This window comes from Ranitomeya variabilis, chromosome 4, assembly GCF_051348905.1.
Source record: "Ranitomeya variabilis isolate aRanVar5 chromosome 4, aRanVar5.hap1, whole genome shotgun sequence".
NCBI lineage: Eukaryota > Metazoa > Chordata > Amphibia > Anura > Dendrobatidae > Ranitomeya > Ranitomeya variabilis.
The window spans coordinates 67,540,731-67,557,753 of record NC_135235.1 but is presented as its reverse complement, the minus strand read 5'-3'; positions in this window follow the sequence as shown (position 1 = coordinate 67,557,753).

The window sequence follows — 17,023 nt, the reverse complement described above, 5'->3', positions numbered from 1 at the left end:
GAATCCGCAACTCATAATCCCACAGTAGCTGTAGAGGAACAGCTTGTCTGCCTGATGTAATAATGCAAAATGCCCAGGTAGGTATTAACAGGGGCAACTGGTTTTACGCCCCGTTTGGGTTTGCTTTTGTCTCTATTGGTGTGTCTCTATGTGCTACTCAAGTGTATTTGTCCCTTCGTGTAATGGTTGGCAGCTTGAAGGAGAAGGAACATGGGGCCAATATAGGGACACTGTTACTGCCATAGTGTTGCTGTAAGAAGGAACAAGGAAGTATGTGTGCCAGGGAGGTAAAGGGAGAAGAATGCAAGAAGTGCAAGGTTGTAAAGCTATACTACAATGCAGCAGGTCGCTGTAGCAACCATGAAATGACACGACAGGCGGAGACAAGTGACTGTAAGGCCACTGAGAGTCATCATCTGAAACCTACTTCATGGTCTCTTTAACTTGATAGCGTGAGCAGACTGGTGGGGCAAATTCCAAGAGTATTCATCTTCTTCTGGAGTACCAGAGTGAGGCATTCGAGATTTAACATTGTATTCTCCTAGCTTTCAGTAGCGACAGTCCCCCTTTTCTAAAGACTTGGACTAGAAGTGTATCTACTAATGTGTCTTAGGAGCCATTTTTTGGCTACACACTGGTTCGTTTGCAGCCAAAAAAAATTGGGATCATAAAAAGTGGTGGCTATCCTGATCCATGGAACTGCAGAACGATACCTAAACCAAGAATCTGGTGTAACTCCATACTGTGGAGCATTGGCAGGGTGAGATGTGGTAGATGGTAGCCTCTCAGAGACGCATAGCAGCATGGTAGTGGAAACACTTGGATAGATATAAATCCTTGTTCCTGGTTGGGATTGCTCTAAAAAGCCATGCCACTTGTTAAGAAAACATCTTGTTCACATGCAATGTCTGTGTCTGCGGTTAGACCCTACCCACAGTCCCACCCCATAGTCCCACCACGATGCACAAACAGTTTAGGAATCTGAAAATTCTAATGATGATTTAACAAAAACCAGACTACAGACTTCTACACTGAAGGCATCTATTAAATCAGTAGAATAGCACTATTATGGTCATACCTTTAGTTTAACACGCATATGTAATGTGGCGCGGGCAGTAGCCGTGGGCGAGGTACTCTATTCTTGCGCCCCAGCACGTTAAATGAAGGTAGGGGTTCTGGATGGGTGTGTGGACTTGTGCTGCGGGGGCGCTACTCTCTTGCAGGCCATTTCTCTCTTACTCTCTGCTAGGATCTACCTATCCTGTGTCTCTGTCTCCTCTCTTGGTAGAGACACCCATATCATGCGGCACTGCTCATATCAGACCTTAGGTCTTCTTTTTACGCACCCTGGGCCCTTTCTGGCAGGAAGCTGCCTCTGTCCCTTCATATTAGCCCCTCCCACTCTGGGCTAGTCCCAACCATTAACTCCTACTTTCCCAACTGTCAAACAGCACACATCTTTAACACCGTTAATGTATCGCACTATTCACATTTCACAATATAACAATACACTTGTTCTTCAAGGAGAAAACACGGGCAATTTGTCCATCACTTTACACATAATCCTGACAACTTCTCTTTAAAGCAATTCATGGCAAAAACCTTGGTAAGCTAAGACAGATTGGTTGTTGGCGACAGTGGCGAGGCATTGTCTGACAACCCCATATAATTGGTTCTATCACTTTGTATATCCTTAGCACTCTGCTCACTGCACTGCCCAGTTCTGGCGGCAGAGAAGGTGGAAAAGTAATTTAAGCCTGTTCTGCCATCCAAAACTAATTTAATGTTAAAACTCCTTTAAAACCTCAGGATTTGTATATTTTTGGTTGTAAACTGATACTTCTTTTATCATTTTTTACACTACTTACGATAAACATAACTGAAAAAAATCTTTTTGTTCACAAGATATTTTACTCCAAGCTTCTCTTACATCTCAATATTTAATATTATGTATAGAAACAAACAACGCAATTTAATGCACCTTTTATGATAGTAGCTTGCCATACAAATCATATGCAGGCTGCACTTTTCAGTATATTATCTCCATAACAACATAGCTCTACATTATCTTATCTCCACTTCTCACTTATGTGTTAAACAAAAAATATTAGCATTTCTGTGGAGGGAGATCGGCACGAAATCTTCAAACCCAATTTATGGGTAAAGGTTATTAGTAAATATTGTTTAATTTGTATATTGGGCAGGGGGAGGGAGGGGCAATTTGTTTTACATAAATGTATATATTTTTGTCTAAAAAGCTTTTTTAAAATTAAAATGACCAAAATTAGGAAATTTGGGTGCAGTGATGTTTTATGTTTCATGCAATCGGATAAGACAAAACCATACAAGAAAAATCTAAGTGCTTGGTTCAAACTGGCAATGGTGTCAGTGATGCCTATTCCCTGTGTGTTTCCTGCTGCAAATAAATGGTAGGAACAATAAACAGATAGTATATAATGCATTTTACGCTGTTTAATAAGGAATATTGCACTTCCCATATGTGTTAATACTTCTAAATATGCAGAGACTGAAGGCGTCCCAATATAGAATGCCTTATTCCATACGTTATGCTGAATATTTTATTCCAAAACGAAGTGAAAATAAATCCTATAAGGAAGGTATACTTGGAACATAAAGCAATTATCACTTTGTCATAGAAAAGCAGAGGTATTTCTGTGCAGATGTTGTACAGCCGATTTTCCCAGTAATTAACAGCTGTAGGTTGTACCGTGCACATGACGGAGTGCATGACTGGCGATATACTGTAATCGAGGTGTTGGAGATCTTGACAGAGTGTTTCAAATGGGCAAAGTGTGGCGCTACGTGGTGACAAGCGGGAATGTGGCATTTATTGGATTAGCATATGGTCAAAGTCCTAATTTACTCACATCTGAAAAAATAGTGATGAGCAGGATCATTGCAACACAAGACTGATGGGTTATTACTACTCGGTAAGATCTTGCCTGATTTGCTCCTTATCTTGTCTGATTAGTGTAAAGCAGTCCATTTGGATGTCAACAGCATGACTTTTTTAGAGCTATACAACCCCGGCATGCTTAATTATAGGCAAAAGTTTCATATAAAACATTACACTTTAGTCACAGGCCTGGAAAATTGCAAGAGGATCAAGGATCTACTGTCTACCAGATCAGATTTCAGGCTGAACTGGATATGGGGTGAATCAGGGGTGACTTATATGAGGCGAATGATGGTTTAGCTGACAACTATTTTATTTCCAAGGTCACCTCTAAAAAGTGCAGAAATTAATTACAGGAAGTAGGGGTGGATCTTTCTTTTACTCTTTGCTCCTGCTCTCCTGTCTGTCAAACTGCATACAGGCAGAACTCTTTTGTATCAATGAAAGACAAAATGGAACCCAGTAACCAATCCAGTGTTGATCTTCCCCGACCGTAGATGAGCCCGCTCCATTTATGTGGGTGCATGGTGGGAGCTGACAGTAAAGGGGTCAGTGATCCTCCTTATGCTGGGTGGTCCTCTCTCCGCCCAGTAAACAGATACCATTCCTCTACAGAGGGAATATTCTTCCCTACTGATGGAGGCCACATGCACACAGCTGAATAAAGTGAAAGCTGTTAATCATGGTCCTTTTGGCTGTCATGTCACTGGGGATGGCCAATGCACCAATGCACCCAATGGGGGCACAAAACACCCCACTACGTGCAAGTTGCCAGCTATTGTGTTCAGGATACTGCTTTCTTGCACATCATACTGGATTGACCTATGTTTTTGATCAAAGTTGCATCCTACGCCTGTTCTTCTGATTAATCCTTTGATGCCCTTCTGGATTTGACACCTGGAAAGCCTTACTACTATCTCTGCCTAACGTCTTTGCCTGACCTCCTGCACTTGAAATTTTCTATTCCCTGACTATTTACTTGGCTCAGATATTGTCATTGTCCCTATTGTTCAAGTTCTGACATACCTTGCTTATCAAAATAATGGGAGACAGGGGAAAAATGAAAAATCATCAGCCCAGAAGGAGGAATGCCAGATAGGGCGCGGTGCATGGATAGCTCCAGGCCGGTTCCTGGGTTGAAAATGCAGGAGAAAAAGGTCTGTAAAAACTGCGAAAAATTAAAATCATGGCAGTAGACATCCAGACGTCTGGCCTACACGTCTGTCATGGTAAAGAACGGTTTCGCTCGAAACGCATAGACCAAATGTCTGGAAGCCTACTGCCATGATTTAAATGTTTCCTAGTTTTTAATGTTTTTCCCAATAAATGTGAAGTTATAGATTTGTTTGCTTTGATATAATGGCTGCTGGATGAACACCCTTTTTTTCCCACATAACTTGCTTACTGTATGTTTCTTTTCAAGTCTCGCGCAATCAGTCAGCAGCTTCTCCAACGACACAACTGCAGCGAAGGCCAAAAACCGGTACAGGGGTCAAAGGTTAAACATCAGGGCGTTTGAGTCGAATAATTTTGTCACAAGGAAAGAGAAAGCTGGTCAACCTTAGATATGGCTGATCCTCTGTTCAGCTTTGTGTTGGAACTTCTGTTAATAGCGGTAACCACAACATAGTGCTAAATCTGTAGAACAATAGATATCAACAGCAACCAGTGCATCCTACTGACTTACAACTGGATCTATTGGAGTTCCATTATGATGTGTAACATTTTTTCTGTTATTCTTGCCACGAAATGTGACAGAACTACCAAATTATGCAAACTGTCATATTACCCAGAGGAGCATTCGGCTTTAAGTCTCCTCATCCCGGCATGCTTAGCATGTCGATCTCCGCAAGGAGAAACGATACTTCTTGGAGAACTACCAATGGAACATTGCGAACAGAGCCTTTGTAAAAAGGACAACTTCACTAAATTGTGTCCAGAATCCCACAGAATCACACAATTCTACATGTCCAGATTCCCACAATATCTATTTTAACCATGGTTATGACAATGTGAATAAAAATTTCAAGAATGGAGGGAATTAACATTGCTAAACACTCCAGAATTCTTCTTCAGTTTGTGCCAAATAAAACTATTGCAAATGTCATGAATTAACAAAAAAAAAAAAAGTGGTATAGCTTGGCAGGATTGAGGGTGAAGTCTGATGTAGGTTGTACGAAAAAACAGTTTAACACCTAACACAAGCCACTGCGAAAAAATTTTTGTTTTTAACCCCTTTCTGACATGGTACTGTTATGTATTTTTGCACATTTGTTTTTTCCTCCCCTCCTTCAAAGAGCCATAATTTTTTTTCTGCCAAAATAGCCGTATGAGGCCTTTTTTTTTAATACTTTTTAATGGCATCATCCATTTTATCGTATGATGTACTGGGAAGGAAGGAAAAAACTGCAAAAGTGGGAAAAAAAAGTGCAATTCCGCAATTGATTTTTTTGTTTTTGCCTTTATGGCGATGATTATCTGGTATAAATGACCTAGCAATATTTTTCTCTAGGTCAGAATGATTACGGTGGTACCAAATATGCATAATGTAGTTTTCAGAAATTTGCTAAAAAACAAAAAAATTTCTTGTGTTACCATTTTTCGAGTGCTGTAATGTTTTCATTTGTTTGTTTGCGCTTAGCTGACATTTTTAATGATACTATTTTGGGGTATTTACAATGTTTTTAATTATATAATGCTGCATATAGCAAAAATCATGATTTCCTATGACCGCCAGCTATCTTCAGCAGACCACTACATCATGGTGGGCCAATGAGCAATTAGAGCACCAGCCCCCCCCCCCCCCCAGGCTTTATATTGTTAATGTTGCTGTAAGAAATTGACAGGGATGTTTATCAGATTTACATCCCTGGGAAGAGCTCGGCTCCATGCACGGCTGAATAATGCAGCCATCATCTCATGGGAACAATGCAGATTCAGCACCTGAGCCTGCATCGGAGAAGAGGACCCGACATATGATGTAATAGTACATCGTATGTCGGGAAGGGGTTGAAACTGTCTTGTCAAAGGATACACTGTCTAAAAATTTGACACTTTCAGTAAACCTGCCCCAAAATCTGTAAAAATGTATGGGGGAATAATAATTTAATAATGTATTACAATGATTTATCCTCATGGTGAATCTTTTAAGTGAGTTTTTCTTGTGGCTGCATTACCTTTATGTGAACTAAATTTATTAAAGTGTCTCATGATGTTTGATAACTTTTGCGCATCTTTATACATTACACTTCAGTCTAAAGAGGTTTTGCTTATTTACCCACCCTCAGTTTCCCACCTCCTTTTTAAAAGTGGAGAGAGTGGCTAAAAGTTGCAAAAAATGTTTTGAAAATGTCTAGGAATATAAAACTTTACCAAATCACAACTCCCTAGAGGTGCCTTTAATATACTGTACCTGTTTTCTTTTACAACTTTATTAAGACTTTTTTAATTACGGTTTATATTAATATAATATCTTTTATTTTAATTCTTCATTTATAAATTTTAAACATAGAATCAAGGTAAACTCGCAGCTCGATAGATCACAGAGAACGTTGTCTCCTGTATAAACATAGTTATACATGTGAGCTTGTACAAACAACAAGGGGAATGTAAAACAATAAACAATAATAAACAGAATAAAAGGAACAAGACATATACCAGGTGTACCCATAAACTTACAGACGGTGTAGATTCATCGACTAAACAATTATTTGTGATTAATATGTTAATAGAATCAAACTTGTAATCCTAGAAGCGATATTGTGGCTAAAATCAAGAGTCGAGTAAACTATAGAGGGAACGAAGGAGTAGAACCATCTCAAGGAGGATCTCAAGGAAATGGACAGCATGTGACTTAAATAGGAGTGCCTGAGCAAAGGGTCTGAATACTTATGACCATGTGATATTTCAGTTTTTCTTTTTTAATAAATTTGCACAAATTACTCCATTTTTTTTTTCAGGCAAGATGGGGTGCAGAGTGTACATTAATGAGAAAAAAATTAACTTTTTTGAATTTACCAAATGGCTGCAATGAAACAAAGAGTGAAAAAAATTAAAGGAGTCTGAATACTTTCCATACCCTCTGTATATATCTACAGCTCTGGCAAAAATTAAGAGATCACTACAAAATGTTCAGTTTTTCTGATTTTTCTCTTTATAGGTATATTTTTGAGCAAAATGTAAATTGTTCTTTTATTCTATAAACTACTGACAACATGTCTCCGAAGTTCCAAGCAATAAAATTGGTATTTATTTTCTGAAAATGAGAAATGGTCAAAATAACAAAAAAATTCATTGCTTGCAGATCTCAAATAATGCAAAAAAAAAAAACCAAGTCCATAATCATTTGAAAACAACAATACTAATGTTTTAACTCAGGAAGAGTACAGAAATCAATATTTTGTGGAATAACCATGATTTTTAATCACAGATTGCATGCGTCTTGGCATGCTTTCCACCAGTCTTTCACACTGCTATTTTACTCAAAAATATACCTATAAAGAGAAAAATCAGACAAACTGAAAATTTTGCAGTGGTCTCTTAATTTTTGCCAGTTCTGTATATACATACAGTGTGGTAAATAAGTATTTGATACACTGCCTATTTTACAAGTTTTCCCTCCTTCAATGAGTGGAGAGGTCTGTAAATTATATCGTAAGTACACTTCAACTGTGAGAGACAGAATCTAAAAAAAAAACTAGAAAATCACATTGTATGATTTTTACATAATTAAATAGCATTTTATTGCAGGAAATAAGTATTTGATACAATAGAAACACATAACTTAATATTTGGTGCAGAAACCTTTATTTGCAATTACATTACAGAGGTCAGACGTTTCCTGCAGTTCTTGACCAAGTTTGCACACATTGCAGCAGGGATTTTGGCCAACTTCTCCATACAGATCTTCTACAAATCTTTCAGGTTTCGGGGCTGTCACTGGGCAGCATTGAGTTTCAGCCACCTCCAAAGATTTTCTATTGGGTCATGTCTGGAGACTGGTTAGACCACTCCAGGACCTTGCAATGCTTCTTACGGAGCCATTTCTTAGTTTTCCTGGCTGTGTTTTTTGGGTCATTGTCATACTGGAAGACCCAGCCATGACATCTTCAATGTTCTTACTGATCGAAAGAGGTTGTTGACCAAAATATCACGATACATGACCCCATCCATCCTCCCTTCAATACGGTGTAGTTGTCCTGCCACCTTTGCACCCCCAAAGTATGATGTGTCCCCCACCATGCTTCATGGTCGGGATGAATTCTTGGGGTTGTACTCATCCTGCTTCTCCCTCCAAACACAGCGAGTGAAGTTGATACCAAAAAGTTTTATTTTGGTCCTATCTGACCATATGACCTTCTCCCATGCCTCCTCTGGATCATCCAGATGGTCTTTGATGAACTTCAAGCAGGATTGGATATGCGTTGGTGTGAGCAAGGGGACTTTGTGTGCCCTGCAGGATTTTAATCCATGACAGCATAGTGTGATACTAACAGTAATATTTGAGACTGTGGTCCCTGCACTCTTCAGGTCATTGACCAGGTCCTCCCATGTCTTTCTGTGCTGATTTCTGACCTTTCTCAGAATCATCCTCACCACACGAGGCAAGATCTTGCATGGAGTCACAAACCGAGGAAGATTAACAGTCATCTTGAATTTCTTTGATTTTCTAATGCTTGTGCCAACAGTTGTTGCCTTCTCACCAAGTTTCCTATTGTACTGCAGCCCATGCCGGCCTTGTGCAGGTCTACAATTTTGTCCCTGGTGTCCTTAAACAGCTCTTTGGTCTTGGCCTTGGCCATGGTGGAGAGGTTGGAGTGTGATTGATTTAGGTGCCTTTTATACAGGTAACAAGTTCAAACAGGTGCAATTAATACAGGTAATGAGTTCAGAGTATGATGGCTACCTACCATAAAAATTACAGACCTCCTAATTCTTTGTGTGAAATTTTGCAAAATTGTCAGTGTATCCAATATTTATTGTCCACACTGTGATATCTAATATATAAAGCTGAATGTGTGTATGTGTGTATGTATGTGTGTATGTGTGTGTGTATGTCCGGGATTGGCATCTGAACCGTCGCAGCTACAGCCACAAAATTTTGCACAGTCACACGTCTGGACCCCGAGAGCGTCATAGGCTATGTTGTGAGGTGAAATTTTAACCCCGCGCTTTCCAATTCACCAAACAATTTTGCCCCTATCTACATAATGGGGAAAAAGTGAAAGGAAAAGTGTTGGAGGCGTCGCAGCTACAGGCACAAAATTTTGCACAGTCACACGTCTGGACCCCGAGAGCGTCAAAGCTATGTTGTGAGGTGAAATTTTAACCCCGTGCTTTCCAATTCACCAAACAATTTTGCCCCTATCTACATAATGGGGAAAAAATGAAAGGAAAAGTGTTGGAGGCAAATTAACAGCTGCCAGATGTGAACAAGGAGGACTTAAAGAATGAGAGCGATGGCGCCAAAGAGTATATACTGTACAGTTGCTAAGGTGGGGCCCCGACATGGGATAATCACCACACCACCACGGGGATATGAACACACACACAAAATGCGCCACACACTACCACGTGCTCGAACACATATACCACCCTCAGCGCACATTTCACCACACATACACCAACCTCCCCACATAAAAGTCGAAACACAAAAGTCGCCGCTCAAAACTCGCCACGCGCAAAACTCTCCACATGCAAAACTCACCTCATGGAAAATTCACCACACGCAAAACTTGCACACGCGGAACAATTGCCACATGCACAAAAGTTGCAACACATGCAAAAGTTGCCTCACACAAAACTTGCACATACTCAAAAGGCACCACACATAAAACTCGCCACGCCCAAAACATGCCATGCGCAAAACTTGCTGCACACAACTTGCTACACTAACCTGTCACATGCAACTCGACACACAAAAAGTTGCTACACGCATGTCGCCACACAAAAATCCTCTCACAAAAGTCGCTACATGCATGTCGCCACACGCAACTCATCACACACAACTTGACACATGAAACTCGTCCTAAAACACACACAAGTCTGGTATTATCCTTCAAAAATAAAAATCTGATTAATAAGCAGACAAACTACAAGAGCAACAAATGTACCATATAGGAATCCGGCAGCTGTCAGTCACATGACCTGTCTATTATGTGTATGTGTGAGCTAATATATACTGCCAGGGGGTGGGCTTACTGTTGGCTGGGGATTTATCAGGCTGCCAATTTAGCTTACAAATACTGAGGTTAAAATACTGACCAAATAAGGTGTGAACGAGGTCTAATACAGGAGGAGATGACATACAGATATATACTATTTACAGGGGATATGACACACAGGTATATACTATATACAGGAGGAGATGACACACAGGTATATACTATATGCAGGAGGAGATGACACACAGATATATACTATATACAGGAGAGATATAACACACAGGTATATACTATATAGAGGAGGAGATGACATACAGGTACATACTACATACAGGAGGAGATGACATACAGGTATATACTATATACAGGAGGAGATGACACACAGGTATATACTATATACAGGAGCAGATTACCTACAGGTATACAGTATATACAGAAGGAGATGACATACAGGTATATGCTATGTATAGGAGGAGATGACATACAGGTATATACTATATACAGGAGGAGATGACACACAGATATATACTATATATAGGTGAGATGACACACAGGTATATACTATATACAGGAGGAGATTACATACAGGTATATACTATATATAGGAGGAGATGACATACAGGTATATACTATATACAGGGGAGATGACACACAGCAGGTATATACTATATACAGGGGAGATGACATACAGGTATATACTATATACAGGAGATGACATACAGGTGTATACTATATATAAGGGAGATGACAAACATGTATATACTGAGTTGAAAATGAGAGGTGTGAGGTGAAAATGAAAAGGTGTGAGTGCAAAATGAGAGGAGTGAGGGAAAATAATGGAGTGATCGGAAAATGACAGATGTGAGGTCGAAATGACAAGTGTTAGGGGGGAATGAGAGGAGTGAGGGGGAAAATAAGAGGAGTGAGGGGGAAAATGAGAGGTGTGAGGGAGAAAATTAGAGATGTGAGGGGGAAAATGAAAGATATGATGGGGAAAATGAGAGGCGTGATGGGAAAATAAGAGAAGTGAGGTGCTATAACTAACCACAGATATTTACTATGCCCAGGCAACGCCGGGCTCTTCAGCTAGTATATATATATATATATATATATATATATATATATATATATATACACACACATGCATAAACACACTGTCATGGCTGAAAGTCTTGGCACCCTTGACATCATTCCAGAAAATGAAGTATTCCTCCTAGAACATTATAGTAATTACACGTTTTGCTCTACACATGTTCATACACATATTTGTGTGTGTTGGAAAAACACAAAAAAACAGAAAAAAAAAGTAAATCGGACATAATTTCACACTAAACCCCCAAAATTGGCAGGACAAAATTGTTGGTACCTTTCCAAAATTGTGGGTGAGCAACTTTGTTTCAAGCATGTGATGCTCATTCAAACTCACCTGTGGCAAGTAACAGGTGTGGGCAATATGAAAATCACACCTGAAACCAGTTAAAAAGGGGAGAAGTTGACTCAATCTTTGTATTGTGTTTCTGTGTGTGCCATATTAAGCATGGAGAACAGAAAGAGGAGAAGAGAACTGCTTGAGGAATTGAGAACCAAAATTGTTGAAAAATGTCAGCAATCTCAAGGTTACAAGTCCATCTCAAGAGATCTTGATGTCCATTTGTCCACGGTATGCAACATAATCAAGAAGTTTACAACCCATGTAGCTAATCTCCCTGGACATGGACGGCAGAGAAAAATTGATAAAAGGTTGCAACGCAGGATAGTCCAGATGGTGGATAAGCAGCTTTAATCAAGTTCCCGAGAAATTCAAGCTGTCCGGCAGGCTCAGGGTTCCTGGGTGTCGGCAGGAACTATCTTTATGAGCATTTTCCTAGCAGCTTTGCTTAAAAAGCACGCTAGCATTTTTTCCACAGTGGAGTTAAAAAAAACGTCCAGAAAACACGAGTAAAAAAAGATGTCCCAAACACTAATAAAAATGGCAGTGGTCAAAAAAGTAACAAAAGCACAAAAAGCTAAAAAAAAAACCAACAAAAAAACACACTCCAGGTTTAAAAATGGCAGAGAAAAGCAGCATCTTTCTTTAGAAAAATTCAGTGGTTCGTGCACCTTGAGAAAAAAACATTATGTGATCAAACCTTTAAGCAGTTTTGCAGCAGCAAAAAATAAGTTATCATCACCTTTTATTTACCATTATAACAAGGTACCCAAAACCAAAACCAAAACTTTCATTGCTAAAAAAAAGAAAAAAGAAGTCTCTAGTAAGTAATTGTATTTAATTTTTTTTAAAAAGCAACTGTTCAGCAGGAAAGAAAAAAGAATCAAGCAGTATCTGATATTTGCACTTTGTTTCATGTATTCTCTTTTCCTTTTGACAAAAACAAGTAACCCAGTAAGTGTTGTGCAATATAACAATATACCACTGTGACAGCTGAAATAAATGGTGGAGCTCCAGAAACCAGATATTGAACATCAAGATCGAAAAGAAACATTACAGCATAAGTCAGATTTATCTGGTTTCCTTCTGTACAAGACAGCAGATGCACATAAACTGTGATTCACCGAGCAATAATCCTTGTATGATACAAAAACCACATGATCTTTTCCTAAACAAAATTGGTGGAGATATAATAGGGTCTAGTAACTTGCTTAAATTAATGGAACCTGTATTTAGCAATACAATAAAACAACAGCATCTTGGAAACTTTTACACGTTACGTTACTAAAGGGAAAAGGAGATTTTTACATTTAAACTGATGGCAAATGATTGTCTGGTTACTAGTGTTGAGCATTCCGATACCGCAAGTATCGGGTATCGGCTGATACTTGCGGGTATCAGAATTCCGATACCGAGATCCGATACTTTTGTGGTATCGGGTATCGGTATCGAAACAACATTAATGTGTAAAAGAAAGAATTAAAATAAAAAATATTGCTATACTCACCTCTCCGACGCAGCCTGGACCTTACCGAGGGAACCGGCAGCGTTCTTTGCTTAAAATGCGCGCGTTTACTGCCTTCCGTGACGTCACGGCTTGTGATTGGTCGCGTGCCGCCCATGTGGCCGCCACGCGACCAATCACAGCAAGCCGTGACGTAATTTTCAGGTCCTGAATGCCTAATTCTAGGCATTCAGGATTTGAAAATTACGTTACGGCTTGTGATTGGTCGCGTCACGGTCACATGGGCGACGCGACCAATCACAAGCCGTGACGTCAAGGGAGGCAGGAAATGCGCGCATTTTAAAATTACGTCACGGCTTGTGATTGGTTGCGTGCCGCCCATGTGACCGCGACGCGACCAATCACAGCAAGCCGTGACGTAATTTTCAGATCCTGAATGCAGAATTAGGCAGTAAACGCGCGCATTTTAAGCAAAGAACGCTGCCGGTTCCCTCGGTAAGGTCCAGGCTGCGTCGGAGAGGTGAGTATAGCAATATTTTTTATTTTAATTCTTTCTTTTACACATTAATATGGATCCCAGGGCCTGAAGGAGAGTTTCCTCTCCTTCAGACCCTGGGAACCATCAGGGATACCGTCCGATACTTGAGTCCCATTGACTTGTATTGGTATCGGGTATCGGTATCGGATTAGATCCGATACTTTGCCGGTATTGGCCGATACTTTCCGATACCGATACTTTCAAGTATCGGACGGTATCGCTCAACACTACTGGTTACATAAACTTTATGAATAGGAAAAAAGGCTATATTTCCTCCCTGCATACTTGATACATACAGTACAGACCAAAAGTTTTGACACACCTTCTCATTCAAAGATTTTTCTGTATTTTCATGACTATGAAATTGTAAATTCACACTGAAGGCATCAGAACTATGAATTAACACATGTGGAATAATATACTTAACAAAAAAGTGTGAAACAACTGAAAATATGTCTTATATTCTAGGTTCTTCAAAGTAGCCACCTTTTGCTTTGATGACTGCTTTGCACACTCTTGGCATTCTCTTGATGAGCTGCAAGAGGTAGTCACTGGGAATGGTTTTCACTTCACAGGTGTGCCCTGTGAGGTTTAATAAGTGGGATTTCTTGCCTTATAAATGGGGTTGGGACCATCAGTTGTGTTGTGCAGAAGTCTGGTGGATACACAGCTGATAGTCCTACTGAATAGACTGTTAGAATTTGTATTATGGCAAGAAAAAAGCAGCTAAGTAAAGAAAAACGAGTGGCCATCATTACTTTAAGAAATAAAGGTCAGTCAGTCCGAAAAATTGGGAAAACTTTGAAAGTGTCCCCAAGTGCAGTTGCAAAAACCATCACACGCTACAAAGAAACTGGCTCACATGAGGACTGCCCCAGGAAAGGAAGACCAAGAGTCACCTCTGCTTCTGAGGATAAGTTTATCCGAGTCACCAGCCTCAGAAATCTCAGGTTAACAGCAGCTCAGATTAGAGACCAGGTCAATGCCACACAGAGTTCTAGCAGCAGGCACATCTATACAACAACTGTTAAGAGGAGACTTTGTGCAGCAGGCCTTCATGGTAAAATAGCTGCTAGGAAGCCACTGCTAAGGACAGGCAACAAGCAGAAGAGACTTGTTTGGGCTAAAGAACACAAGGAATGGACATTAGACCTGTGGAAATCTGTGCTTTGGTCTGATGAGTCCAAATTTGAGATCTTTGGTTCCAACCACCGTGTCTTTGTGCAAAGCAGAAAAGGTGAACGGATGGACTCTACATGCCTGGTTCCCACCGTGAAGCATGGAGGAGGAGGTGTGATGGTGTGGGGGTGCTTTGCTGGTGACACTGTTGGGGATTTATTCAAAATTGAAGGCATACTGAACCAGCATGGATACCACAGCATCTTGCAGTGGCATGCTATTCCATCCGGTTTGCGTTTAGTTGGACCATCATTTATTTCTCCACAGGACAATGAGCCTAAACACACCTCCAGGCTGTGTAAGGGCTATTTGACCAAGAAGGAGCGTGATGGGGTGCTACGCCAGACCTGAACCCAATCGAGATGGTTTGGGGTGAGCTGGACCGCAGAATGAAGGCAAAAGGGCCAACAAGTGCTAAGCATCTCTGGGAACTCCTTCAAGACTGTTGGAAGACCATTTCTGGTGACTACCTCTTGAAGCTCATCAAGAGAATGCCAAGAGTGTGCAAAGCAGTCATCAAAGCAAAAGGTGGCTACTTTGAAGAACCTAGAATATAAGACATTTTCAGTTGTTTCACACTTTTTTGTTAAGTATATAATTCCACATGTGTTAATTCATAGTTTTGATGCTTTCAGTGTGAATTTACAATTTTCATAGTCATGAAAATACAGAAAAATCTTTAAATGAGTAGGTGTGTCCAAACTTTTGGTCTGTACTGTATGTGTATAAACAGAAATGCTGTTCTAGGCAATCCTATACAGGTCGGCAGCCATAATGATTGATATGTGTGATGTAACAGTCCAATGACAGGGAACCTGCAGTTATCAATTTAAAAAGCTGTTAGAATATGTCTCTGTAGACCTATTCACACATCTGTTTTTCATGTATGTGTTCTATCAGTGTTTTTCACGGCTAGAACATGAACTTTTTATAGTCTACGGGCATCTTCACAGGTCTGTTTTTTTGTGGATCGATTGCCGAAAAAATGGAGACATTTGTTATTTATCCAATTTATTAGGTCAAGCTCTTCTATTCAAGTGACTACACCGCATTCCAAATTATTATGCATATTGGATTTAAATGTCATAAAGATGTATTTTTGCTTTTCAAATAAACTCAGGGATGGTTTTTTGTCCCAGGGCTCTTTGGATCCCTGAAATCAATCTCAAACACCTTTGATAATTAGTTTGCCAGGTGAGTGTGATTAAAGGAAAACTTAAGAAGGATGTTTTGCACTATTAAACAGGCCACAGTTTTCAAGTAATATGGGAAAAAAGGGATCTCTCTGCTGTAAAAAAAACTAGCGCAATGCATTGTACAAGGTATTTGGCTCCCCTAAAGCCAAATGGAAACCATTTGCAGATGCAGCAGTGCTAAAGAGTGCTGCAAAAGGCAAACTCAGAGTCAGCCTGACATGAGAAGCGGCACGGTGACCATGGTGAGTTGTGCGGCGCTGAGTCATGCGTATTACCGCCGTGACGGTACTACCCCTTACACCCACTCTTCTTTAGACCTGCCCGGTAGAGATAATGGTCAAGAATAGAAGGGGCGTAGATATTGTCGGCAAGTTCCCAAGACCTCTCCTCAGGACCGAAACCCTTCCAATCGACGACGAAAAAGGTCCTCCCACAAATCTTCTTGAAATCCAGGATTGTCTTTCACCTCAAATACGTCCGAAAAATTTTCAGGAATAGGCAGAGAGGCAGGAGTAAGGGGCTTGGAGAAGCAGTTTATGACCACTGGCTTTAGGAGTGAGACATGGAAGGAACTGAGGATCCATAGACTCTTCGGGAGCTGAAGTCTGTAGGTCACTGGATTGATCTGCCTGAGAACCTTAAATGGCCCAAGGTATGAAGGAGCGAGCTTATAAAAAGGCAGTTTCAGGCAAATGTTACAAGACGACAGCTAAACTTTATCTTTGAGTCGGTAATGGGGCAGAGTACCTCTCTTCTTGTTTGCATGGGATTTCATCCTAATAAAAAAAGACTGGAAAGACACAAAGCACAAATAGAGTTTTATCTGGGTAAAATAACAAAAGAAATGTCTAATGGTAACTATTCTTCTTAGTCACGAAGAAGAAGCTGGCACCGGCAGAAGAAGAGGACTTACTGTACGAATTCCTTGGCTAAATTCCCTTGATTGTATTCAGTCATGGCTCAAGTCTCACATAGAGATAAGGGATACACCCACGCCTGGGGTTGTGAAGTGCTAAGTGCTAGGAAGAAGATTGACTGGACAGTCATAAGGTTTGTGGGGTGGCAGGCCCTCGGCATTCTTTTCACAGAATATGTCTGCAAAGGCACGACAATGGATGGGCAGAAAAACAAGGTTC